Genomic DNA, 25,661 nt, shown 5'->3' with positions numbered 1-25,661 from the left:
GGGCAGACAGGCACCTGCTGGTCTCCCTTCTGGAATAACAGGGAACACTGAACCCACTGCCCTTTCCAGCAGTGCCAGGAATGGGCTCCAAGAGACCTGCCATGGTACCTGTGGCAGCAAACTGTGTCCATAAAAATGCCTTTTCAGGTGCAGCTGCAGGAGGGGAGTGACCACCAAGCAAGGGTCCTGCTCATCCCAGGGAGTGCCAGCTCGTCCAGGGATCCGAGGGGACGTGGCTGAGTGGTGCTGGAGGAGCAGCCTGTTTTGGGTGGAAGGCAATGAATGTCCAAAACTGAGGAAAACCATGAACACAGTGCAGAATGTGTTTCAGAATATATCATAGGTATTTAAGAAAGTGGGAAATCTGCTTAATATTAATAGATGTTATCTGTTTTGTGATTGCAGCAGGGACTTGGCTGTGCTGGGCCCTCTGTAAGGACACCGAGTTTGTCCCTCCTTGGGACATGTCACCGCACGGGATGGAAGAGCTGGGAGAGCTCAGCTGCTGCATTCCCAGGTCCTGTCGCTGCCGGGGGCTTAAACATTTTAGGAAGACCTGAAGAGCGAGATAAACCCCTTGACTACACGCTGGAAAATCAGGAGTTTGCTCTGTGAGTACCCTCCGAGCCGCTCTAGAGGGAGGCAGAGAGCCACTGCTCCGGGAACATTCCCCGCTTTCCGTGCGGCACAATCAGCAGCAACAAAAAAGTGCTCTTTGTCAGGCGTCTTTCAGGTGGCAGCGCAGGTCCCGCCAGCGGCAAAGCCCTTAAATATTCCCCTCCATCACCGGCTCAGCAGGATTTGGCTCTGGCAGGAGCCGTTCAGCACTTCCCTGCAATTGCAGCCCCACGACTGGAGTGCAGAACCAGAGGGTGCTGCGGGAGAGCGGCTCGGAATTGGGCTCTGGCTAATCAGGGCTGGAAGTCAGAGCAAAGTAGTGCCAGTCCTCCCATCTGGGCTCCCAGGGGAATTATCCCTCACGTGTGAGTATTATTTAACTGCACCCCTCGGTATTTCTCCTCCCTCTGCTGACCAGGGGCAGTTTGCTGTGAAAGTCTTCCCACATGGATTTGGTGATTCCACCGGATTCTTTCACTCACAAAATCACAAATTTGGGAAATTTCACCCCGTACCCAGTGTGAGATAAAATCCATCAACACTGCAGCTGATCAGCTTCAGCCCAGGATTTTCAGAAAATCTTCTTCTAAAACATTTTTCCTTGTGGGTTTGTTTTTTGTTTTTTTTTTTTTTTTCCAAACCCTAAACTGAGGCAACAATATAGTTGCTAAATAGATTTTATTTAGTATCCAGATTTTTGACATATCTGTGTTCCTGCTGAGGCCTGTGCTTTACTGCAGATTAGACTCATCCAGGGCACTGCCCACTGTGATATGGCCATTCCCTAATCCTGTGCCTTGGGAACTGGTGGAATTGGCCTGGCTCTCCTGCTCCTCAGGCTGATTTGAGCCCCACAAAGTCCTGTGTGTGAAGACCTGAAATGCAGTTCACCACAGCACACACAGTGTAGAAATCTGCAACTTGTTAGCCAGGAAAATTCCATCCCAGGGAGCTGTGGGTCACACAAAAGGGTTTGCAGAAGCACTGCCCCAAAATGATCCCACTGCAGTCCCAGTTCAAGGCCCAAAACATCTGCATGTGGGTTTGCAGGCCATGGTTTCTCTCTGGTAACTCAAGTCCTAATGTGCATTAACTGTTTAAAACCAATTTCGTTGCAGTTAAAATTGAATATGACTGTTAGTCTAGAAAATATGGCCTATTTCCTTTTACTAGTTAGCTTTTAAAGGTGTTTTACAATTCAAATGAGCCATGCAATTAAAGGTGACATTGCCAAAACTGGACAGACTAAAATTAGACATTCCTGCTGTGTGTTAGAGCTTGGCCCACATTTAGATCATGCTGTCTTTGGGCTGTACCTGTCTGCTCCAATCTTATGAGTCAACAGGACACTGAAATGTTCCAGAATCCTGTTGTGTTTTTCTATTCTTTCTGTCTTCCAGGATTACCTGATCCTTCATTCCCCCTGCAGCGTTCAGTGCTCCCAGCACACTCTCACACACTTGTGCACACACAGAGCAGGAGTTCAGCAGGTTTTTTGCCCTGAGAACTGGGAGGCACTCACTGTGGTTGTTGCACTCACTGGCTTGACCACCACCAGCCCTCCATCAGAAAGGAGCCCTGCCTTAAATCCCTGAGTTCCCCATCCCAGAGCAGCAGCAGTGGGAGGGTCTGTCTGGGCCTGTCTCTGATAAACCAGGGGCTGGGGCAGCCCGGGAGGCACTCAGGGACTCCTGCTTTGATCTGGAGTAGCCCGGGTGTAACACTTGAGTTACAAGGCTGTTGAGAGAAGGGTCCCCCTCCACCCAGGGCTGGGAGCTGGAGGAGCACACGGGAGGTCACTGACATCCCGCCTTCTAAATACCCTTGTGCACCAATTAATGGGTAATTATGCTGTCCCTGGGTGATCAGTGCCACGCTGCCCTTAACATTTAACGTGGGCAGGATTCTGCCAAGGTTTGGGAACAACCTGTTAGTGAGGAGACTCCTGAGCCCCCCAGTCAATACCTTGAGGGAAATTAGAAAGTCAGAAGTGAGGAGAATGTCCCAGAAAATGCCTGTTGTGCTTTGAACACAGGATGTGGCCATAAGGAAAATCCTCCCTCGTTTCAAGCTCGGCTCCGTGGATTTAATAATGGCATTCCTTGGAATCAGTGAAGTTGGTCACGTCCTCTCCCATCCCACTGTAAGGTTGGGGACCTTGGGTGACTTGTCTCATATCAGTGCATCTGAATTGCCTGGAATGATGGTGTTCCCTGTTATCAGGAAATAGCTTCTTGCTGGGAGAGGGGGCAAGGCTCCCTGTGTGTGCAGGGATGTGTGCATGTCTCAGAGTCAGGAACAGAAAGGATATGCAAATTCTGGGGGGGGGGAATGGTGCAAAACTCCCAGATTAAAATAACAGAAAGTGTATTTTAAGTTCCCTGGTGCAGCTCCCTGGCAAGACATGATTATATTCCTCAAGACACAATAATGTGTTTGTGCAGCATGTTTCAGGTGCTTTACAATGTGCTGTTAAACTTCTGTGTTATAAAATATCATATAAATATGCTAAACCCTCCTACACTGCCCTTCCCTGTGTGCTGTTGCAGCCTGTCCCTGGGAACAAGCTCCCAACCACCTGATCCAGGAGCAAGGACCATTCTCTGAAAAACGAGGCCCTTTTTACGGCACCAGTGACAAGATCCAGCTCTTTCCACGTCCCTTGGAAGCCCAGCCAGTCCTTTGGGCCAGTGCTTTGACTGCAGCCCAGGTTGGTAGCTCTGCCTGCTGAGTGACCTGTGTGAGCACAGCTCCTGGGCCCACTCCAGCTCCTGATGGAAAGGTGCCCAGACCTCCTGGCAGGGCTGGGGAGGGATTAGTGGCCAGGAGAGCTGGGGAAGCACCACGGAGGCAGAGCCCACTCCCATGGGTGGTCTCCTCGGGTCAGGACATGAGGAAGCCTCCCTGGCTGTGCCTGCTGGGTGGACATCTCTGCCATGGCGTGGTGGCACCCTTCCCACCTCCTGTGAGTGCTGGGGGGTTGTTCAGGGTGCTTGCAAAGCTTAAATCCACTCTCTGATGCCACAGGGAGCTCCAGCCAGCCAGGGATTTTCTGTACAGGTGATTCCTGGAGTGAATGAGGGGTTTGTGGAGAGTGAAGTTGTAAAAATAACAGGAACTGGTGTGCACATGTCTGAGGGTGAAGATAATTTACCACGGGGATTGCTTCCTGGGGGACATGGGGAACTCTGCAGCTCCAGCAGCCACAGCAGCGGGGTTGGAGCTTCCCTGCACCCTCAGGTGAGGAGCCAAAAGTTCCCTCAGTGTCTCACCCCCACCTCTGCCACTGCCCCAGCAGGTACAAATGTGTTCCCTGGCTCAGAGGCACGTAAATCCCGACTGTCAGGGAACAAAGTAGTTTTTAAACTTTAACGAGCAGAGTAATGGAAATACAAAGGGAACAAAAAAAAAATTGACTAAAATGTCTTTTTATTTTGGTATTCTGCAGCAAAAAGTGTGTGCACTAAATAATAAATAAGCCCTGTGATGTTTTTACAGCTTCTTTCGTATGCGTGAATATTTAAAACATGCAAAAATGTGGAATAGGCATTTACTGGGGACAAAAGAAGAGAACTGATTTTATGTACAGAGAGCAAGATGGGAAAACCAGAGAGATGCATGTTTAATGGATTGCTGCTCACAGAAGGCAGATATTTCCAAGTGTGAACATATTTGTAGACAAACCAATCTGACAAGTCTGCTGGGGGATGATGTATTACAGCAGAATTGGCCTGGGAAGCAGGATTGTGTTGTGTGGGTGCTGCTGGTGTAAACAGTGCCTGGGGGGCTGGCAGCCAAACCCTGGAGCCTTCCAGCTCCCACGGGGCTGCACAGACCTGGGGGGACCTGGCAGCTCCTGGGCTCCTTTCCGTGCCTTTGTTGGATTAATCCATGTTTTATATGTTCAGGAGCTGAACTCTGGTGATCCAGGAGAAGAGGAGACTGAGGGGAGACTTCACAACTTCTCTATCTGCAGCTTCCTCCTGAGGGGCAGCTCCATCTCTGCTCCCTGTGAGCAGGGACAGGACCCAGGGAAGGGCTGGAGCTGTGCCAGGGCAGGCTCAGGTTGGATCTCAGGGAAAGGTTCTTCCCCCAGAGGGTGGTTGGCACTGACCAGGCTCCCCAGGGCAGTGGGCACAGCCCCAAGGCTGCCAGAGCTCCAGGAGGGTTTGGACAACACCCTGAGGGACAGGGTGGGATTGTTGGGGTGTCTGTGCAGGGCCAGGGTTGGGACTGGATGATCCTTGGGGGTGCATTCCAGCTCAGGGTATTCCATGATTCTGTATTTGAAGCCTGAAGGGACCAATAACTGTGACCCCCTAAACTGGTGTTTAGAGGGAGGGAGGGAGAGCAGGAGAGAGCTCGGGGTGCAGGGCTTTCTGCCTGATATGGACTAGAAAGGCAGAGGTTCCTTCAGAAACAACAGGGATCACAACAGGGATCCCAACAGGGATCTGTGTGGAGCAGAACTGCACTTGGCAGGACCAGAGAACCCTACACAGGCAGAGTCCTGTGTCAGGGAGTGCAAAGGCAGCCCTGGATGGTCTCCTGGTGCTCTTTGAGGTCTGGGTTCAGCTTCTGCCTCAGCCACCTGCTCCCTCCCATGGGCTCCCCATCCCTGGAAGAGGGCAAGGCCAGGCTTGGAACACCCTGGGCTGGTGGGAGGTGTCCCTGTCCATGGCAGGGGGGTGGAACAAGGTGGGGTTTAAGTTTCCTTCCAGCCTCAACCGTTCTGTGATCCTGTGATGCCTGCACTGACCTTCCCAGGAGGAAGGAGTGACGGGCTGGGGAAGTGAGTGTGAGTTTGTCAGGGACTTTCTCCATGGAATCTTGGCTCATTCCTTTGTGCTGGGAAGTAGCTGAAAGCAGAGAAAGAGCAGCCTGTTGCCCTGACTGGCAGGGGCTCTCTGCTCACTGCTCCTTGGCTTATGGTTTAATGCTTCTTTAACTGGATTTTTTTTTTTCCTCATGACTTTTGATTTCTTTCTGCCAACTTTATATTTTAATGCATATTTTTATGGAAATATTTATAGTGCACATGTTGCATATAAAACACTATCATAAAGCCTTTTTGCTTCAGTCCTGTTGAAATAAATGATGTTATTATTATAATAATTTCATAGAGTTATATCTGTTCTGTAATGAGAAAGACCTGTGGCTGCTTGAACCATCAACCCAGGCAGTTTTTACAGCTTTCTGTAGCTACAGTGACCTCATGGAGCTGCTGAAGCTTTTAAAATACTCCATTTCCCAGCAGAAGTGGGCACACAAAGCAGAAGTGCTGCCCTGTGTCTGTCTGAGCCCTGGCCAAGAAATCAGTATGGGCTTAATGCTGCACACAATGTTAATGGTATATTTTGTGGTGTTTGTTACTGCACCACCAAAAATCCTGCTATCTCCCTCCCAAATGAGGTGCCAGGGAAGGTGCCCCAGTGAGATGGATGGATGTGTTCACCTGACAGTGATGGATGGACCTCAGGACTTGTAAAGGACTTTTTCCTCTACTGAAAATGAGTCCAGGCCTGAAATTACAGAGATTTCTTGTCCACCTTCAGGTCAGCAGACACTGAGTGGTGTTTCTCAAGAAGGACAGATGTTGGAAGGCTGACACACGTGCCTGGGGAGCCACTGTAAAAAGAACAGGACCAAGTATGTGAACATCTACTTGTATAAGTTTATATAGATGTGTGTGCCTGTGCGTGCACACTCCCAAGCTTTAATGATAAATCTGCAAAGGGCTAAAGCAAACAACTGCAAAGTACTGTGGATTTACAGGAGATTTTAAAAATTAATACTCAAACACGAAAATGCTTTATACAAGAAAGAAACCTTTTAGTAACTTCTCCATCCTAGAAAAAAAAAATTATAATGAATAATTCAAGTCTGTGCCAAGGAAAGTGATTTGCTGAACAAGTGTAAAACAAATCTGGGGGTGAACTAGTCCAGATCACCCAAATTAACAGTCTGGATCAGGAATGAGAGTAGAGCAGGAAGGCCTCTGTAATATTGTCATTAGTGGTGTTCTTTGTTATCACTGATCTTTTTTAGCATCACTGTGCCACAGAACCCCGGGGATGCTGCTGGTGTGAGTGGTCCTTCAGGAACCCATCAGAGGAGAGTTTCAAATGTTTCCAGTCAGGTAAGTCAGGAGCTGGGGCAGGAGGAGGCACCACAGCTGGGCTGGCAGCTCTGCCCTGGTGGGATGTGGTCAGAGAGTGAAGGTCCAGCAGCAGGTTCACATCAACTTTCAGTGAGAAGTTGTAAGCACTGAGTGAAAGGCACCTGAACAGCCCTGGAGTTCAGCAGCCTTTGGGACTGTCCATGTTATCCTGCAGAATTACCATAAGATTGTTTAATCTTTGCAGAGACCACAGGCAGGTGACCCTGGAGAAGGTGCTGGTGTTCTCTTATTCTCGGTTTCGCAGTCTGAAATACTGAATACTTCAGTCCCTGCTGCTGCCTTCCTCTGCAAGGTCAAGTGGGAGCTGAGGTCCCATGAAAAGTGGTGAGATTAAATCGTGTGCCAGGAGAGCTTTGCTGGTTAGAGCTGGTTTGTCTGTAGAACAGGACCCAAATTTGTTCTCTTTGGAAACAAATGCCTCAGTTATCCCAGAATAGCCCCAAGACATAAGCCAGCAGTGAGTCTGTAATACAGGGTGCAGATAATAGTGCAGATTTTAGAAGCATTTCAGACTCAGTCGGTGTCATTTTGGAAGCAGCTGCACCTGCAGAAGCACCTGCTGTGTCCTGTTTGCCAGATCTTCAAACCAGGAGTTGGGTTCAATGGCTGAGGCAAAGCTGAGGCCGACACTTGAAAGCAGGGAGGGCAGGAGGTCACTGCAGCAGGTCAAGGTCATCCTGGGAAAGGCTCCAAGGGGACGTGGTGGGAGAGTTCCAGAGAGAGCAAAGAGGAGGCACAAGCAGAGGATGGAACCCCAGTGAAAGTGTTTAGGGGATGGATGGATGGATGGATGGGTGGATGGGTGGGTGGGTGGGTGGGCGGAGAAAAAAAGCTGGAACTATTTTGATTTGGTCTGAGCCTCCACGGAAATTGTTTTATATATTCACTGTATCGACCCCCATTTACTCTCTAATTTTCATAACTTTCACACCCTGAGCATTCATTATTGCTCTTGCTATGCTCAGGTACAGGAATTGCCGGGAGTCTAATTCCCCTTTTTTGGAGGAGATCAGTCCATGTGCTCCCAACAATCCTCTGGAGCTCCCTTCCCTCCTGGCTGAGAGTGACCCAGAGCTGAGTGAAGCCACCTCAGGTGAGGAGTTTTGTCTCTGGCAAAGGCAGCTCCAGGTTGCCCCTGGTTCTCTGGAATTGCTGTCCCTCTGTGGTGCCTGTCAAAGGCCCATTCTTGATTCCATCACCTTCTTTCTGACCTTTGGGAGGGAGCTGCTCATGGGTGGGGTGAGGAGGAATTCCAGGCAGAAAGAACCAGTGTTTTCTGCCTTGTCAGTGAGGCTCAGGCCCAGCTCCATTGGCTGCCCTGGGAGCAGCCCTGGCAGGGCTGTGTGGTCCCTTTGGAAGCCCAATCCTGTTTCTGATTCCTGGGGGCCCCGGCACAGAGCGAGCCCTTTCTCTGCCATAAAGAGCTGGGTTTGCATACTGTGCTCTGGAATGAGCCCCTCGGAGGAACAGGCTCCATAAAGTTTTTATAACCCATATTTTATAAGGTACAGTGGTCGAAAGGACATTTTTGGGGTGGGTGTGTGCATGTGAGCCAGGCCCATGCACAGGTCACCCAGCCTGGCAGGACAGGCTGCACCAGGGGCTGTATAAACTGACCCCAAAGGTGTGGATGAGAGTAAATCCCTGGGGAATGGAACAGCACTGGTCAGAGAGACAGCAGGAGTGTCCAAGGCAAGGCTGGACAGGGCTTGGAGCAACCTGGGCAAGTGGAAGGTGTCCCTGCCCGTGGCAGGGTTGGAACAAGAGGATCTTTAAGTTCCCTTCCAACCAACCCAAACCATTCCATGATCCTATGAAATGCCTTCTGGTGACCACTTGGAAAAACCCTTGTTGGCAGCCTGGGCTTGGTGCAGGTGAGGTAACCCCGAGCCAGGCTCTGGGAAATTGTGACATTTCAAACACAGCCATTTTAAAGCAGGTTCAGAATTTGCATTTTAAGGAGCCACGTGTTCAGCCTCAAAGGCTGGAAGGGTTTCCATCCTCCTCCACCCCTTCTGCTGCAGAGGCTGATGTGTCCCATGGCCCAGCAGCTCCAGGCAGAGCCCTTGGCCCACCACAGTGCACCTTGGTGTGCACAAAAGGTGTAAAAGCTCCTTGTAGAACCCTCTGTGGAAGAATTCCATGAAGTTGTCTCCAGTGCTACAACTGCAAGGCGGGAGAGAATTTGCTCCCAGTGTTTTGTAGTTAAAAAAAAACCACCAAAACAGCCAAAACATGATTCTGCAACACTAATTTAGACACGGTGAGGATTTTAGGAGTTGTAAGGAATATTACCTGCCATAAAGTTCCAATGGTGTTGAATTTACAAAAAAAGGCCTGATGTAAAATCATACTGTCAGGAACAATTAGCCATGGTGCATAAAAAACCTCTTACAGAGATTACACTTCCCAGATTGTTTTACAGAAAAACTTTGTGTTAATGTTACGCTTTGAATGCCTTTTGCCATGAAACATTTAAGAAACAACAGTTTATAGTCTCTGATCTTTACGGTTTGGAAGAATGAACACTCTCCTCATGTTAGGCCAAATTGATGTTTTAAATTCAGGAGAAACCCCATCATGGTATAAAAAGGAGAGAATGTCCTGAGAAGAAAGTGGTCAAATCATTCCAAGATGTTATGGGTTTAAGGGGTTTTTTTCAGCTTTTTTTTTTTTTTTTTCCTACGGAAAAATTTTCACGATCCTGGGCATATGGTCAAAAAACACAGAAGTGAGATATTTTTAGACAGGCACATTTGGGATAAAATTACCCACTCTGGTGTGCACAGGGACAACCTGGTCTGTCTGCAGCACTGGGGTGGATGCAGGAGAGTGTGCCTCCTCCACGCTGCTGGGCTGGGCACTGATGCTGCTCCAGAACCGTGGGCTGGCTCAGGAAGATGTAAGGAGAAGATGGAATTCTTCTTCCCCGGCATTACCTGATCCACTGTGTGTCCTCTGTGGCCACGTGTGTTCCCCACAGCAGGCTCGGGGGACACCCACTGACCACCCTGGTGTTGTGGTAGAACAGGCAGGACTGAGCAGACCCCCCCTGAGTCACCCAGGGCAGGGACAGGGGCTGGGAAAGGAGGTTCCCAGGCGGGTGAGGGACCCTCCTGTCCCCCACACCCTGCACTGCTGCAGGCAAGCTCCTGGTCGTGGTCCACCCCCCTGTGCCTCCCACCACCTCCTGTCTGCTCCTGCAGCTCAAACCCTGGGCAGGGATTTGGGATCCAGCTCTCTCAGACTGGCCTGGAGTTTTTTTGCAGCCCTGTCAGCACCCGCAGCCAAGGCATCCCTGGCAGCTCGGGCTGGGCTCTGTTTGGCCTCACGCATCATCACCAGCCTTGCCAGTTAATTGAGGAGGAGGGTGATGATGTGTGAGGCAGAAAAAGCCCAGCCTGGCCTTCAGGTGCTGGGCACAGTCACCACAGAGGCAGGGAAAGGGCTGTTCCCACTGTGAGTGAGTGTGACCTGGGAATCCTTGGGGCTGGAGCAGGGCCTGGACTCGGAGGGGTTTGCTGTTTAGACAGGTTTGAGTCACTGAGAAGCTGCTGCAGGAAGGGGTTCGTGTCCCTGTGGGCTGTGCTGACACACAGATGGAGCCTCAGCCCAGGGGAGAATCCTCCCCAAACAGAGACTTTTCCAGCCCATCGAGGGCTGCCCTTCAGCTTGGCCTGGCTGTGAGAGCCGTGGAGTCATGGAATGGTTTGGGTTGGAAGGGGCATTCAAAGGTCACCTGGTCCACTCCCTCTGCCAGGAACAGAGACATTGCTGACCAGACCAGGCTGCTCAGAGCCCCCTCCAGCCTGGCCTTGACCTGAGGGTCACGTCTCCAAACCCCCACAGTTCCCTGACCCCTCTAAGTTGGGTTGACCAGACTTTTGGTGACTGCCCTGGAATGTGCTGCTCCCCCTGGACAGCAGGACAGGTTTCCTGGTGCAAACCCCAGTGCTCTGGTGGAAGAGGCAGAACTCTGTGCTCTGGCAATGCCTTGCAGCTACAAGGGTGGTCCAGAGGGTTCTGTTCTGCACCCCGAGGCTCTCCTGTGCCCCCCTGGCACCCAGGAGCTCCAGGGCACACAGGAGGTCTCCATTCTGCCTCAGGAGGGACACATCAGTGTCCCTGGGGTCACAGCCCCATGTCTGGGGGTGTCTGGGGGTGTCTGGGGTGTGCCTGGGTGAAGGTGCCTCCCTGGAGGGTTTTGCTTTGGTTTAGTTCTCTTTAAGGGGTGCCCTGGTCTTGGTGGGCACACAAGTATTTTTAGGAGTGGCCAGCAATACCCTGGCATCAGATTAATAAATACATACCCAGATGAACTCTGTGTGGTATTTTCAGTTCCCACCACCCCATATTAGGAGATGTGGGACCAAAATAACTGCAAAAGCCTATAGCCATGCAAAGAACACCATGTAAATGGCAGAGCAGGGCACAGACCAGGGCATGAGCACCAGGAATGCTCAAAGGCCACACGTTTTCTGGCAGCAATGGGAAAGCAAACCCCACAGGATCCTGGAATATGTGTGCAGGGAAGCACCAAGTGTGTTCTGGGGCAACCCAGAGTCTGCAGCAGAAGTCCCCCTGTGTGACATCATGTGCTGCTGCTTTGAGCTGAGAGGGAAAAGGTTTTTCAGGATAGAACCAAACTATGTCAGGACTTGGGTTTGGGGATGACTGAGCCAGACATTGGTCCATCTGTGTTTCCAGGGGTTGGTGGCATCACATGCAATCCCAACCCACCAACACTCACATGTAGGTAACCAGTGTGAGTAAAACCAGTGAGACCCCCCTGGGACTCCAGTCATCCTCCTGCCTGCAGGTTCAGGTTTGCATCCAACACACAGGAAAGGCAGAGAAGGAAGGTGTGTATCCATGAGGAGATGAAAGTCTGGAGAGAGCTTGGCTTCTCTTTTGGTGTGGGATTTAGAGTGACTTGTGCTGCTCAGAAAGGCCAGGACTGGATCCAAAGCAACAATCTTTCAAGGAAAGCTGGGTTTTTGGACTGGTCCTCATGGTGTGGGATGAGCTCAGCGCTTGGACAGTGGTGCTGAACACACAGAAAATCCATCCTGAGCCCTCCTGGAAATGTTACTGATTGCTCCTTTTTTATTAGTTTATTTATAAAACCTCAAAGTCTCATCCCAAAAGGCTTCACAGGACACTCTGAAAGCTGAAAATAGCACAGCTGTACTTGTTTGGTAAAGTCCCTGAGGTCAGATGGAGGGTGGGCACGGTGCCTTGAAGGTGGGATTGCTCCAGAGGAAAGCAGGAGTGCTTCTTTCAACTTCAGGTGATGTGATATATTGGTCAGGTCTCAGAAGCCACAGTGCTTCCTTATTTCTGTAGCTTTGATCTAAAAAGCTGTTTATTTATGTTTTATTGAACTATAAAGCATCCAGTAAACATGCCTTGTGCTTTTTTTATGTTCTACATGAATTCTGTCATGAAAACGCCAAGGAGAAATAATGAAGATCTTTATTGTGCTGCTGCTGGTGTCTTCTCTGGGAGTTCTGATGCTCTGTGTTTCTGTTCCTAGGGCTGGGGGATTCACAAGGGCTGCAGATGTCCTGCCTGCTGAGCAGCTGGGGGAGAAGGAAGTTCTTCCTTCTGAAATCCCAATGGATACAGTACCCAGGGCACTGTGAGAAAATCCTGGTTTGATATTTCTCTTTGGATTCCACTTGGTAGTGTCTCTGTCTCATACATATATATGTGTGTGTATATATATCTCTGTCATATCTGTTGGTCCTTCCCCTACAAAATGTGCTTTTCCAAGACCTGAGTCCTTTTGGGGTGCTGGAGCAGGAGTGGTTCAGAGATGTGAAAGTTGGCTTCCTCCCCACTGGAACGGGGAGCAAAAGGCTAATTCCATTTTACAGTCATCTTTGTACCAATATAGTTTGTGTGTTGTGTTTGACCTCCTGTAACAAGGTTAAACCACAGGGATCCCCTTGAGAAGTTGCTATTCATCTTTTATATGTGAAGATTTTCAAGTATAGAAAGGGGATAAACCTAATACGGTGTTTAATGGGAAAAAATTATGACACCAATAACACATCTGTGTCTGTAATTTCACAGGTTTTCTCTCTGTATATTTATATATGTATATATGTATAATTTAATATCAGCCTCAGGGTTGTGGTCTCACATGTCATCAGCTTGCAGGAAACTGGATCCTTGGACTAAGTATCAGATGAGTTGCTAATGTTTGGAAAAAAAGCAAAAAAACATGCTTTGGGTCTCTGTTTTATGGCTGTTATTGAAGTAAGAATTTGTGATTGTAACCTGACGCTCGCCCTGCCAACATGTTTTCATTATTGTCTGGATAATTGAAAGTGCAGGCAAATTTGGGTGCTGGGGGATATTGCACATGAAGGGCTTGCTGCTCACCCAGCTGAGTGTTGAGGTGGCTCACATGAAGGGTGACTATGTTTCAGCATTTAAAGCAGGGCTTAAAGGCTGTTTTATTCCCCCCCAGCAGCAGCCCAGCCGTGGCTGATGGAGGTGGGCTCAGTCTGGCCCCAGTTCTGGTTGCCCAGCCCGGGCTGTCACACTCAGCTCTGCCCTCTCACAACCTGCACTTTGACTTCTCAGGCTCTTTTTGTCCCAGTTCAGAGTGAACTGCCCATGAAAATGGTTATCCCCTGGCTGTGTAAGGAACTGTGCCAAGGGAAAGGAGCTTCCCTTTGTGGCAGGACTTCTGGGAAGGCTTGTGAGCAGAACCTTTCTGCTCTTGGAGATGCACCAGTAGAAAGAAGCTGCTGGATCTTCACCAGTTTGGAAAAGGAACTTTAAACATTTCTGTCCATAACCCCCCTCCAGTCTTGTAGAATTTCTGCTTGGTTTTGTTTGTTTATGCAAAAAGGGATGATCCTGGTCCAGTTGGTGACTAAAAAAACCCCCAGAATCTTGGTTTGTTGGCAGGAATTGGTATTTATTGAAAATCCTTGTAGCTGGAAGGGCAGATGATGGGGATTTAATGCAAAAGGTGGTCCCTGTGTCAGTGAGACATGATGACAGGGGCACCTCTGTGCCACAGTCCAGGCCTGTTCCTGTTCCCTGGGTAAACACATGATTCAAATCCCCAGGATTTATGGATGGAGCAGTTTCCCCACCACATGAACCCCAGAGCTGACACATGTAGAAAAAGGTAAATGAGGTTTGGGAGTTAATCCCTATTAACTGGGCATAACTGGGAAATTAAACCAAACACAAACTTTGGGTGGCTTTGGAGAACACCTTGGGACTTTGCTGCCAGCTCTCTGAATCCTTTAATTAGATGCACGTGTCTGTGCTGACAGAAAAGCAGGGCTTGGTCACTCATTAATCTTCACCCAGTGGTTGAGTGCAGCCCCCAGCCCACGTGAGGCAGAGCTGCTCAGGGCTGACCCACTGCTTGGGGGAAAAGCCTTTGAACAGTTGGGAAAAGCCAACTCCATCTTGAGTTCTGCAAGGAACTAATTACCTGCCTGGACTCTCCCCACATACCAGCTCCCACCCCCATAAATCCCAGGAGCAGCAGCCATCCACCAACATCCTCCACACTTCTCTTCTGAATCAGGTCCTTTATGTGCATCTCAACTTGCTCGTGGAAGATTCATGGCCCAAGCTGCCTTAAGTATTTTTGTTATGAATAGGAACCCTTAAACATTTCCTTCTCATTTAATTTATCATTTTTTTTTTCAGGCTTTCAGCGCTGGGTACAAGCTAGAAATAATGGGAGGTGAAGCTTGTCCCTGAGAAAAGAGCCTTAAAATAATAAAGTGTACACTGGAAAGGGGGAAATAAATTACCCATTGCCAGTAGTACAATACCAGTAGACACCAGTATCCCTGTGTATTGAGCTGGCTCCATGTTTTGGGGCATGAGGAGAGCAGAGAGGTCACCACTCACTGTTGGGATGTCCCGTGCCCAGAGGAACCATTCCTCTTCTCCAAGGTACTTGGTAATAATTAATTAAGTACTGGTGATTTACTTACACTGGCACCAGTGGTTTGGGTGTGGGGTTTGGTTTTTTTTTTTGCCACGTGGGCAGGGAAAGGTCAAGCTGTGGTTTGAATTAGGGGTTCAAACAAATCTGCTCAGCTCAAAAGGAAATGGAGTTGAAAACACTGCCTTCCTCCCAGTCAGGTATCCCAACAGCAAACTGGGGAGATTTCACTTGGAAAGGGATTGTGGGTTTACTAATACTTTTACTCACACATTTTACAGCTTGGTGTGCCATTCAGGTTTATAACAGAGCACAAAATATAATACTAATAATATTTAGGGCTTAAAATGGAGCTATGTTTGGAGTAAGTTCACTGTTTATGGCATCCTGAATGCAATAAGAAAGGGCAGAATTTGAGAAAAGCAGATGAAGTATAAAATAGGCTGTTCCAAGTGTACAGAAATCCCTTGAATTACACAGTGGGCAAGACCTGTGTGCTCCTGTGTATGGAACAAGTTTGAGATGCAAGTCCTGACCTGTTGCTTCGTGTGCAGTTGGGCCTGTGAGTGAAATAACAGACTGCTTTTCTCAGCTGCTGAAAGCCCTTTTTTAGGGGCAATTTGGTTCTCTGCCTTTTCAAAGGGAAATTTTATCCATCTTATTTTCCAGTGTGTTCTGTTTACCGGTGACAGATGGACTTACAAATGTGCAACTCGTCACCGGAGCGGGAACGACCCTTCCCGGGGGCAGCTGGGCTTGTGCCATGAGCATTTTCGGGGGGGAAAAGGGACATTTCTTTTCCTCATTTAGCCAAATTGTGCTTTTCATAACTCGGTGACAAACCTCCAGGTGTCCCTGGGGGAGCAGGTCCCACCCCGTGGTTGAGCTCCCCTCCCTGCCCGGTGTCTGCTCAGCTGCTCCAGCACCTCTGCCAAGCCAAGTGTTGGGAATGAGGTGCCTTCCCAGAACTCCAGTCACCCCCAGGCCTGCTCTGCTTCCCCCTGGCTCAGGAGAACCCTTTTCCCTGCCTGTTCCAAACCAGGCAGGGAGGCTGAGGACAGCCTGTGTGGTTTGTCTAATCTGGTGCTGGAACTCCAAGCGTCACGTCGGGTGGCTGTGATTTGGAATGTTAACCACTAAATCACTTAGAGGAATTTATAATTCACCTCAGCTATTGTGGGATTTGGTACAATAAGATCATTATTGCCTTGAGATATCCTTCAGGTCATTAATTTAAATTAGAAATGCCTTCAAACAGGATATTGTGCACGGCTCCTTCCATAGATCTTAAAGCTTAAATAAACTCAAGAAATACTTCCTGCCAGATATTATCTTGGCAAATGTGGATCCCCATTTCCAAGCAGTGAAATACCTGGCTGTGGTTGTTGAAGGTGGCATCTCATTAAGGGGCAGATGAATTAATTGGGCTAATGATTTTTGCTGGTTTGAAAGGACTAAATTCTCCCCTAAATGAACCACTTGTCACTGTTCTTTAGGGATTTTACACTGGAGTGGGGTGGTTTGTTCCATAACTGGATTCAGACTAAAATAACTGTGACCTTGCAAATGAGGTGGATGTTCCCTGTGGAAGATAACTCCTGGAGCAGAGGGGCTGTGGTGGGGAGCAAGAGAGAGCAGTGTGAGGTGGCAAAGTGCTAAGGCTGAAGGAAAGACTGGGGGGAACTGGATGTGATGGTTGAAAGGAGATCAAAAAATGCCTTAAATATCTGATGGGTGGAATGGTAAATGATGGTCCAAAAATGACTTAAACTTTCAAGGGTGCAGAGCTGTTCTAGTGCAAAGAGAGGGCTGGGGTGAAGGCAGCCTTGGGAGTCGAGGCTTTGGCTCACTCTGGGGAGGGAAAGATCTCGGTAGAAATAATTTGCCAAACGGAATTGATGCAGCACCAGCCACCTTGGAAGGCAGAGTCTGCAGTTCCTGCTCCTTGAGTGGTGGGGGTGGGAATGTGCCATGAGCAGAGCTCAGGGACTTGGCCTCTGCAGCCTCATCACCCAATGCCACAGCAACCTGACCTAAAAAACCTCACCCCAAAACTTAATATTAAACTGTGCTGCCAGGATCAGCAGGAAAGACTCAGCAATGTTTAAATGAACAGTTCTGTCAGCCACAGCTCTGGGTTTCTTAGTGGTTTCATTCAACTCTTCCAGCCTTTGATTGTTATTTCTTTCAGAGTCTGGATTTCCCTGTTCTGAACTAGAATTCCCTCCCATCCTGGTTTCTGTTTGAGCTGGGTTTTGAGAGGAGGACTGAGCTGTCAGTGCTCCAGGCTCTGGAGAAATCCAGCGTTTGGGGCTGAGCATCCAACCTGCTGATTGCAAACGGACCTGCAGGGGTGTCTGCAGTGAGTGCTGGGTGATCACAGAGCACCACGAGCTCAGCCAGCTCCAAAACCCTCCCAGGGCTGGGGTGGGAACCCTCATTCCCGAGAAGGAACTGCTCCAGCATTCATGCCCTTGGTTTAATGATGTTTTTGGGGGGTTCCTGGACAAGTTGCTGCTCAGTGCTGAAAAAACACGTTTGTTGGCTGGTCCAGCTTGTTTCTTAGAAAGTTTGGAGGCTGATGGCTGGCTGGGGACGTGTCTGACTGCATTTTGCTCTCTAACCACCCAGAGCTGCCCCAGTCCTCCCTGTTGTCTTCCTATTTCTTGGCTAACTGGGGAAAGGAAAGCTCCTTGGCAGCTTGCCACACCGAGCCCCCCCAGCCCTGATTTATTATCACCAAAACCAGCTGCAGATGTTGGCCAGGCCAGGGCTCTGCTGCCAATTAGGGCGTCTCATGCAGAGATTCCTGCTCGGTGTGCCTGGCACCCAGAGCAGAGCCTGGCTGAGGGGACTGGGCCATAAAAAGGCAGTTTAAAAACAGGGAAAATGGGTTTCACCTGGGCAGGTAGTGGCTGGTGGGAGGAGGAGGAGGAGGCTGGGCCAGATTTCGGGGGTTTTGGCCATTTCTCAGGACTTTCACTGTGCTAATGAACCCTAAAACTTCACACTCACCCAGCCCCTGTGTCCTTTGGGGGCTCAAAATTCATCTTGGGTTCGCTGAAAGTCTGTCTGAACTTTCCCATACTGAGAAGGAACTTGCAGAGAAGTTGGGCTGAGCTTTCAGCAGTGCCCCCAAACCTCCTGCCAGCCCCTCTGCCTGAGGGAGCACCTGGCAGTGGATGTCTGGGCTCTAGAGCCAGTTTGGGAATGGGGAGCAGAAGTGATTTCCAGGGAACTCTTGTATGGAAACAGGATCATTTTCAGCTGTGGAAAGTGGAGAAAGAGATACAACACTGAAAATGTCTGTAAAGTAGAGACCAGCTCAAGTTAGATATTTCCTTCTGCTGTTAATCCAATGTTTAAATCAAACTGGTCACAAATCTAGATAATCTGACTCAAAATTAGGCTGATATAAAACATGATCCCTTTAATCCCTTTATTCTGCTTCTATTACATTTTGGGTCTATGATCTTTATTGCAATTTCAACCATAATTTCACAAGACTGCCTTTCCAGTGCTCTACATGTTAGAGCCACACGACCTATTACACTAAAAAGGCTGGTCTATGTATTATAAGCAAGATGAATATCACCAACTTATATTTCAATGCTCTGTGCAGCATTGCAATTGCAATTTGACAAAGTTAAACACAGCTGAAAACTGTGTGAATTAAATTGGGAAAAAATTATCACAGTGTAGAGCGAAATGAATGTGTGGAAAAATTGTGGAACAGTAAAACTTGAGACAGTTTTAATCATTGGTCTCATTAGCACCTGTGATGGGAGGATGCTTCTTTGGATAAAAGCAGTTGTGTCCCTTTCAGTCCCAGTAAGAAGCCTAAATAATTTATTTTTCCTTAATGCAGTGTTTTTAATGGTGTCTGAAATTCAGCAGAACAAAATCTGAAAGGTTTCTGCTACTAAACAGTTCTCACACCCCTTCTTAATATCAGGTTAATATTTATGCTGTGTCCTGAGACTTTCTAAAAACAAATAAATAGAAAGCCCGGGGAAAACTTAAACAAGCCTTTTCCTCAATATTTACCCCTTCTACTGCATGCCCTTGTCCATCTCTTTATGCTTGCTATAATTTTTAAAGTTAGTAGGAAATAAATAAAATCTTAAGAGTGTTAGTTTATAACTCCTGTCTTTTCGGCTCTGGGTATTTGATTTAAAAGCAGCTCGTGGTGACCTCCCCGGGTATCGAGTGCTGAGTGCTCCAAACGAAATGCAAAAGCTGATCTCACCACTTGGCCAAGTTGGAAGGAGTTCCTTGGGCACACGGGCGAGATCAGAGCCCATTAGCAACCAATATTAGATTAAATGAGACTAAACATTCCCCAGGGTGATTTTCCTGCTCCGAGAGGTTTGCCGTGGCTCTAATGCAAAGCACCTCCTCTCTGCGGTGCTCGGGGTTTGGTCTCTCCCGGGGAGCTCCCGGGGCTGGCCCAGGATGCTCGGAGGGGATCCTGCAGATTCGGGGCTTATCTGCAGAGCAATCTGATGCCACGGCCCCAGAGGGACGGAGGAGGGGGAAACCTGATGACTGGGCTTTACTCGAACTTCATAGCGACATAAAAGCCCCGCTCTTCCCTTTCAAGGTCTGCAGTGCCCCTCGCGGGGAAGCCGCGGTGTCGCCTTTCCCTAATGCAGCAGAGGGGCAAAGCCCTCCGAGCTGCACAGCTCCAGGACGGGCTGGGAAAGGGGATGTGTGAGCAGGGCCACAAACACCCCCCAGTGAAACCAGGAAAACCACCTGGGCACTGCTGAAGGTCCCCTGGCAAAGACCCTGGGCAGAGCTCTCCAGCTCTGGGCACCCCCGGGTGACACTCTGGGATGAGGCTCTGGGAGAAAGATCCTTGGCTTGCCTTGGCTTTGCTTGTTGGTGGGACTGGGAACTGGTTTCTCCCAGCAGGAATTGCTGTTTGCCAGTGGGACACGTTCCCTGGGCTTCAAACACTGTTCTGTGGCAGAGTTGGTGAGCGTTGGGTTCCTCTCTCAATTCCCACTTTCTCTCAAGTGAAATGATGTGAACACATCCTGGGTTTTCCCTGAGGGAATGAAGTGATGCTTGGCCAGGTGAGTTCCACCCAGCTCTCAGGAGTCCACAGGGAACCAACAGAACAGATTGACACAACCTCCTGTTCTCTTCTGCCTGTGCTCTTGGGAGAAAAGAACCCAACCAACCCACTCCTTCAGTCTCAGGATTCCTGCAGTGTCAGCCTTCCAGGCCACCAGTGGGATTCACAATCCCCGGAGGAAGCTGAGCAAAACAAATCCCACTTTCTGCTCAGGTTTTTGTTTTTTTTTTGTTTTTTTTTTGCAAACCAAATGTGATGTTCTGGTGTGAGACAGAAATGTTGCCAAACCCGTTTTACATCCAAATGTTTCACAGAGCTGAGTCAGACTTTCCTGAATTTTTGTTTCAGAAGGAAAATGTAAGCAAAAAAGCTGTGGCAGAATGAAATAAATCCAGGTCATACCATTATCAAGTGTCACTATGGATTTTCAGGGATTTCTTCTAAAGTTTTCCAGTAGAACGAAATATTCTGTTAGAAATTTGAAACTGGAGTAATGTTTTGATGTAATAAAATATTTCCATCAATCCAAGCTTTGAGTTACTTACTTGATTTTGGTATTTTGGAATTTTTGCTCTCGGCTAAAACCCCGAGAATTTTAAAATCTCAGAATTCTTTATGAATTGGAAAGCCCCTTTCTGCATGGGCCTGATCTTCCCTTCCTATGAGGTGGTGCACAAGTCTTTGAGCAGTTCAGTGAGTAGTTTACACCAGACACCTGGTTATCTGGATGCCAATGTGCCATGGGATGAATTCCCACCAAGTGGTTTTTGTGGGGTCTAAAGGACATCTCTGCAAAGGAGGGAATGGTCCTGAATCTCCCAAAGCCTAAGGAAGTGCCTTAACCACAACATTATCATTTCTTTTGGTAATTCTGTGGTTTTGGTATTTATTAGTATGTGGGTTTGGACAGAACACAAACTGCTTGAGCAGAGCAGGAGCAGTTGCACTTGTGTTTGGTAGAACTGGAGACAATATTTGATGACTTAGGAGGCCTTCACAGGTGATTTCAATCTCTCCAGCTTTAAATAGAAAATCACCTGCACCTGGAGCAGCACCTTTGACAGCAGGTTTTGTATCAGGTGTGAGCAGCAAACCCCACCCTGGAACACAGAGGAACAGAGGCTGGGGGGTTCATGGTGAGACTCTCCCCTGCTTTGTACAGAAATGTTGGATTTTCTAACGTGCTGCACAGTGGGAACTCCCTGGGTGACCAGAGATGGTCAGAACTGGGGGCAGTGTCTGCCAAACTGGGATAATTCTCCGGAGTGTTGGTGCTGCTCGGCCAAAAGAGGAATCATTTTGCAGCTTTGGATCCACAGCAGGGCGGGACTGATGGAGGTAAGAGGTGCACCTACTACAGGTTGTTCACTTGAGTGTTGTTCTGCTACCAGCAATTAATCTGGGGGAGATACTGAGGGAGAGACCAAGTGGAAAAAACACAGTGTGGAACAACGTGGGGTAAAACCTTCACCCTGAGGAGTGCAGAGTGTAACCCCTCTGGAAAAATGGGAATTACACAACTGTCCCTGACAAGAGAGGAGCCAGGAGAGGTTGGTGGGCCCAGCCAGGCTGGAACATCTCCTCAGTGCTCTGGCTTTAATTGAGCTCTTTCACTGCTTTAATAACGTTTGGAGACGGGGAAGTGGAGGCAGTGGCTTCTGTTTCTGATAGATTCCTTTGCACTGAGATTTAATGGATTAGCCAAAATGATGTGAAAAAATGGATCTCTGATTTATGACCTGCAATTTTTCGCTTACTGCAGCATTTTTTTCCCCTCAATCAGTGTTTTCCACCCTGTTAAAGTCCTGTGTGAATAAGTGCTATGTTGTGTTTCTGGATTTGCCCGGAGGGCTCATCAGACGACCCTTTGCCTACAGTCCCCACCAGGCCATTTAAACAGGAAGTTTAATTTTATAGTATTAAAAAAGAGAAAACGGTACTTAATTATCTGGCTGTGAAACAGCAGTACTCTTTCTTAATTTTAGTAGCTAATAAAATGCTGTTCCTGCAGTTAACTACTTCTGGTCCAAACGCTCTACAATTTTGGCTATTTGAATAGAATATTTTATGAACTGTTATATATTGCACTACAGTTTTTAAACTCTGCTATGACATATTTCTCTCAAGATTTATTAGCATTTTTTATTTAAAACAATATATTAAAGAGAGGAGAAAGAGTAATCTTAGCTAAAATTCAAATATTAGAAAAACATAACATAGACCAAATCTTTTCATTTAGCTTTCCCCCCCTCCCCTTCTCCTCTCCCACTGTTGCTATAAAAAAGTTTTTTGGAACAACAACCCACACCTGCATCATTAATTCAATATGTCTTCCAACATGACTCAAATCATAGTATCAGTTTCAGGGGCCATTTGCTACTTAAATGACTTTATGAAAACAGAACAATGAGCTGCCCCTATGCAGTCCTGACTCTAACTCTGGCTAAAATAAACCCTGAGATCTTTTATATCCCCGTGCTTTTACCTCTCTGCTCGCAGTTGCCTTTCTGCTGCTCTCCCCTGAGCACACAGTTGTGATGCCTGTGGTGTGCAACTGTCCCTATAAACTCCTTCATGCCCCAAGCCCTGCTCTGCCTGTGCCCAGGCACAGCTCCTCTGCAGCTTTGCTAAACTGGAAATTATTTGGGCTAAAGGCCTTTTGTCACAGCCCAGGCTCTGAGGGAAGAGCCTCCCTGCTCACAGTGGTGAGGCTGGGAGGGTTTTTCTCCCCAGTTTAAGGTGCTGATGGAAGGATGCAAATGGAAGGAAGGTTCAGGAATTGTGTTGGCTCCAGCACTGCAGCAGGCTGAGGGTGACCACTGGGAAGTTTTTTGCCCTCAGGTCTGGGGTGGGAGAGAAGCCCTTTAGAAAGCTGGTGCTGATCCTCCCTTGGCCTCAAGTCCTGCTGGGAAGGTTTTGATCAGATATCAGGAAAAAGTTCTTCATGGAAAGGGTTGTGAGGTGTTGGAACAGGCTGCCCAGGGAGCTGGGGGGGTCACCATCCCCAGACAACACTCTCAGGCCCGTGGTGGGATTGTTGGGGTGTCCTGTGCAAGGCCAGGAGTTGGACCTTGATGATCCTTGTGGGTCCCTTCCAGCTCAGGACATTCTTATGGTTCAGAAAACACGTGGATGTGGCACTTGAGGACGTGGTTTGGTGGTGAACGTGGTGCTGGGGCTGAGTTGCCACCTGGACTTGATGATCTGGGAGGTCTTTTCCAACCTTAATGATTCTGTGATCTCCACAAATAAACTGCTCCTCCTCTGGTGCTCTACCACAGGGTGGATCCCTGTTGTAGCAGGCTCTGAGGGCAGTACCTCTCTCTGCAGGGGGACACGTTTCCCATGTGTGTCACCTGGAGCTGTACAGAGGGAAAGGAAGGTCTCTGGGTGTCCTGTCTGGTGGGGAAGAAACTCAAATAGGTGGCCCAGCCCACACAGTTCCTTGTGAGTCAGGTTGCTCGTGAAGGAAATTATTTGTTTGCAGAAGGGCTCAGACCCCAGTGAGCACCTGCTGGATCTTGGCTGTCCCCTGGCGATGGGGAACACTATTCCTGCTGCCTCCCACCTCCAGGAGAAAAGGAAGCTTTTGCCATCACTTAGTGGAGTCAAGGCTTTGGGGGAAGCATCCTTCCCAGCTGGGACTTAGCTGTGTGCAGTCAGTTCATTTGCAGGCTTTGAGAGACTCGGACAACTATCAATATTAGCCTTGCAAGGACAATGTTGCTGTTTCAGTGTTTATTGGGAATTATCTGTTGTGGGACAGACAATGATACACTGGCAAATGGTTTATTTTCCTTTCTCTGCTCTTCAAACATCCTTAACACCCTTTCCTGCCTTAGCTCTTCCTACTCCCAACTAGGAAAGGTTCCCTTTGATTTAGTAAATAGATGGGGTTGTCATTAATGTATGGTGGAGCCTGTTAGGAAGCTGTGCTAGAGATCCCCCCTCACCTGCCCTTCCCTGTGCACACAGCCAGGAAATGCATCCACCCGTCCCCAGCGCTGCAGGAGTTTTATTTGGGTTGGTGATGCAGTTTCCTTGCTGTTCCTCACATCCCAAATCCAGCCATGGATTGCTCGAAGGGAAAAAAAAAAATTCTGCCTATTCACTGGCAAAATGCTGCTGCTTCTTATTATATCCATTCTGGTTTAGTCCCCCCTAATATAGACATGTCTGAACATCTTCCCAGATCTATTTCGAGGACTGTCTGAACACAAATATTTCGTGGATGACAGAAAGTGGCTTGTTGGTGTATTTTAGAGTCTTCAAGGGCTAAATTGGGCTTGGATGGGATCCAGGTTTCTGAAGAGCAAAGGCACTGGGGAAGGCAGTCTGTCCAGTCTGGCTGTGGAGGTTGCTGTATGGACTGGGCCAGGCTGGTGCTTTGCTGCAGGGCAGAGGATGGGGAAGCCAGGCTGGGCTGTGCCTCCATATCAGATGCAGATGGCAAAAGGGAAGGCCTTACACACATCCTGGCACCTCTGGGGCACAGGGAGAGGGATTCCTGGCTGTTATCTGGGCAGTGTTGGAAAGGAAGGTGTTGAAGAGGTGCCATTGGAATGGAAGGCACCCAAAACTGGCTGGGCAAAGAGCCCCTTGTATGACTGCACTGGGAGGGAAAGCACAAGCTCCAAAAGCTGCTCAAGTATTCCTGACCATCAAACTTCACTGAAATTTTAATAAGAAAATGTCACTTCTACTTCTGAAATCGGGCCTTGACTTTCTGGGCAGGTTCTGGTGAGAAGTGGTGGAGATGATTCTTGGCGAGAAACCAGGAACTTTCTGGCTTCCAAAATTTTCTTTTACTCATAACTGATTAGATTGAACATAGTCTTCATATTGGAAGGCCTGTAGTGAGAGAATGAAACTCATCTCTGGACCTCCAGCCTTGGCTTTATCTTCTGTCTCCTGTCCTCTCCACTTCTCCCCTCCCAGACCCAAAGCTCTGCCTTCCAGGTGAAAGGCAAGAAAATCTCTTTTCTTCTTGTTCCATTTAACATTCTCAAATCCTCCCTTCACTTTCAAGAAAGGCCTCCAAAGAACTTCTGAGGCTCAGACTGTGCCCTTTTGGTCTGTAATAGCAGTGCTGCAATAACCTGAGGTCCGTGGGGAGTCCCTGGCCCACAGAACAGCTTTGCCTCAGTGTGGCTGTGCTGGTGATGCTGGTGCACGGGTGCATCCAGGGGGAATGAGGTTTGCAGGAAGCATTTGGAGAGTTCAGGACACGGGGAAATGTTAAACTGTACAATTCTAGTGAACCTTTCAGTGCTCACTCTGTGGCTGTGTGAGAAAGAGGGCTCAGATCCCCCCAGCTCCACTTTGTCCCACAGAGAGCAGGGAGCAAGAGGCCTCTCTGGAAGGAAGAGCTTAACCCCAGAGCCTGCTTGTAATTTTTATATGAAGCTAATGCCCCATTATTCCCCCCTGGCCAGCTCTGGCTGGTTGCTTGCTGTCCTTTCAGCCATCCCTCAGTGCTAAGCAGCCTCCAGTATTTACCCACCTGAACCTTATCAGTGCCCGCACTTGGTAACCCGGAATCATTTGCTATTATGGAGATTTCTTTTCTTTTTTTAGTTGACACACTCATTCTCTAAAGACAACAGCCCAAATGAGCCCTATTAGGGCCGGGAGGTGCTGGGCCAGCCCTGCTGAGCAGGCTGAGATCCGAGTGTTTGCACTTCGAATTTGCTCAATTGGTCCCTTTCCATTATTCGACCTGGATGGCTCCTGCTCCCGCCCTTGTTCTCTGCATTAACTGTCTATTCCCTTGTTTACCCAGGCCGTGTTAAACACCTGCTTATGAATGTCAATTTGTTCTCCAATTAGCTCTGCCTTATTGACTGCCC

The 25,661-nt window shown here is 48.6% G+C and overlaps 1 long non-coding RNA gene across 3 annotated transcripts; it reads left to right on the top strand.

The window, feature by feature from the left end:
• Positions 1–337: 337 nt before the first annotated feature.
• Positions 338–20,336, top strand: LOC127470718 (uncharacterized). 3 transcript variants are annotated; one of them, XR_007904379.1, is made up of 8 exons: positions 338–611; positions 723–983; positions 3,168–3,328; positions 6,667–6,757; positions 6,984–7,123; positions 7,765–7,892; positions 12,336–13,949; positions 14,486–20,336. It is a non-coding gene; the product is annotated as an uncharacterized LOC127470718 (long non-coding RNA). The 3 variants fall into 3 exon arrangements; XR_007904378.1 differs by adding an exon at positions 2,654–2,761 and having other exon boundaries at positions 12,336–20,336; XR_007904377.1 differs by having other exon boundaries at positions 12,336–20,336.
• Positions 20,337–25,661: the final 5,325 nt, after the last annotated feature.

The sequence above is a fragment of the Manacus candei genome, unplaced genomic scaffold (assembly GCF_025592945.1).
Source record: "Manacus candei isolate 608988 ecotype Guabito, Panama unplaced genomic scaffold, ASM2559294v1 h1tg000022l, whole genome shotgun sequence".
NCBI classification, from domain to species: Eukaryota; Metazoa; Chordata; class Aves; order Passeriformes; family Pipridae; genus Manacus; species Manacus candei.
This window is presented reverse-complemented; position numbering and strand designations above follow the sequence as displayed.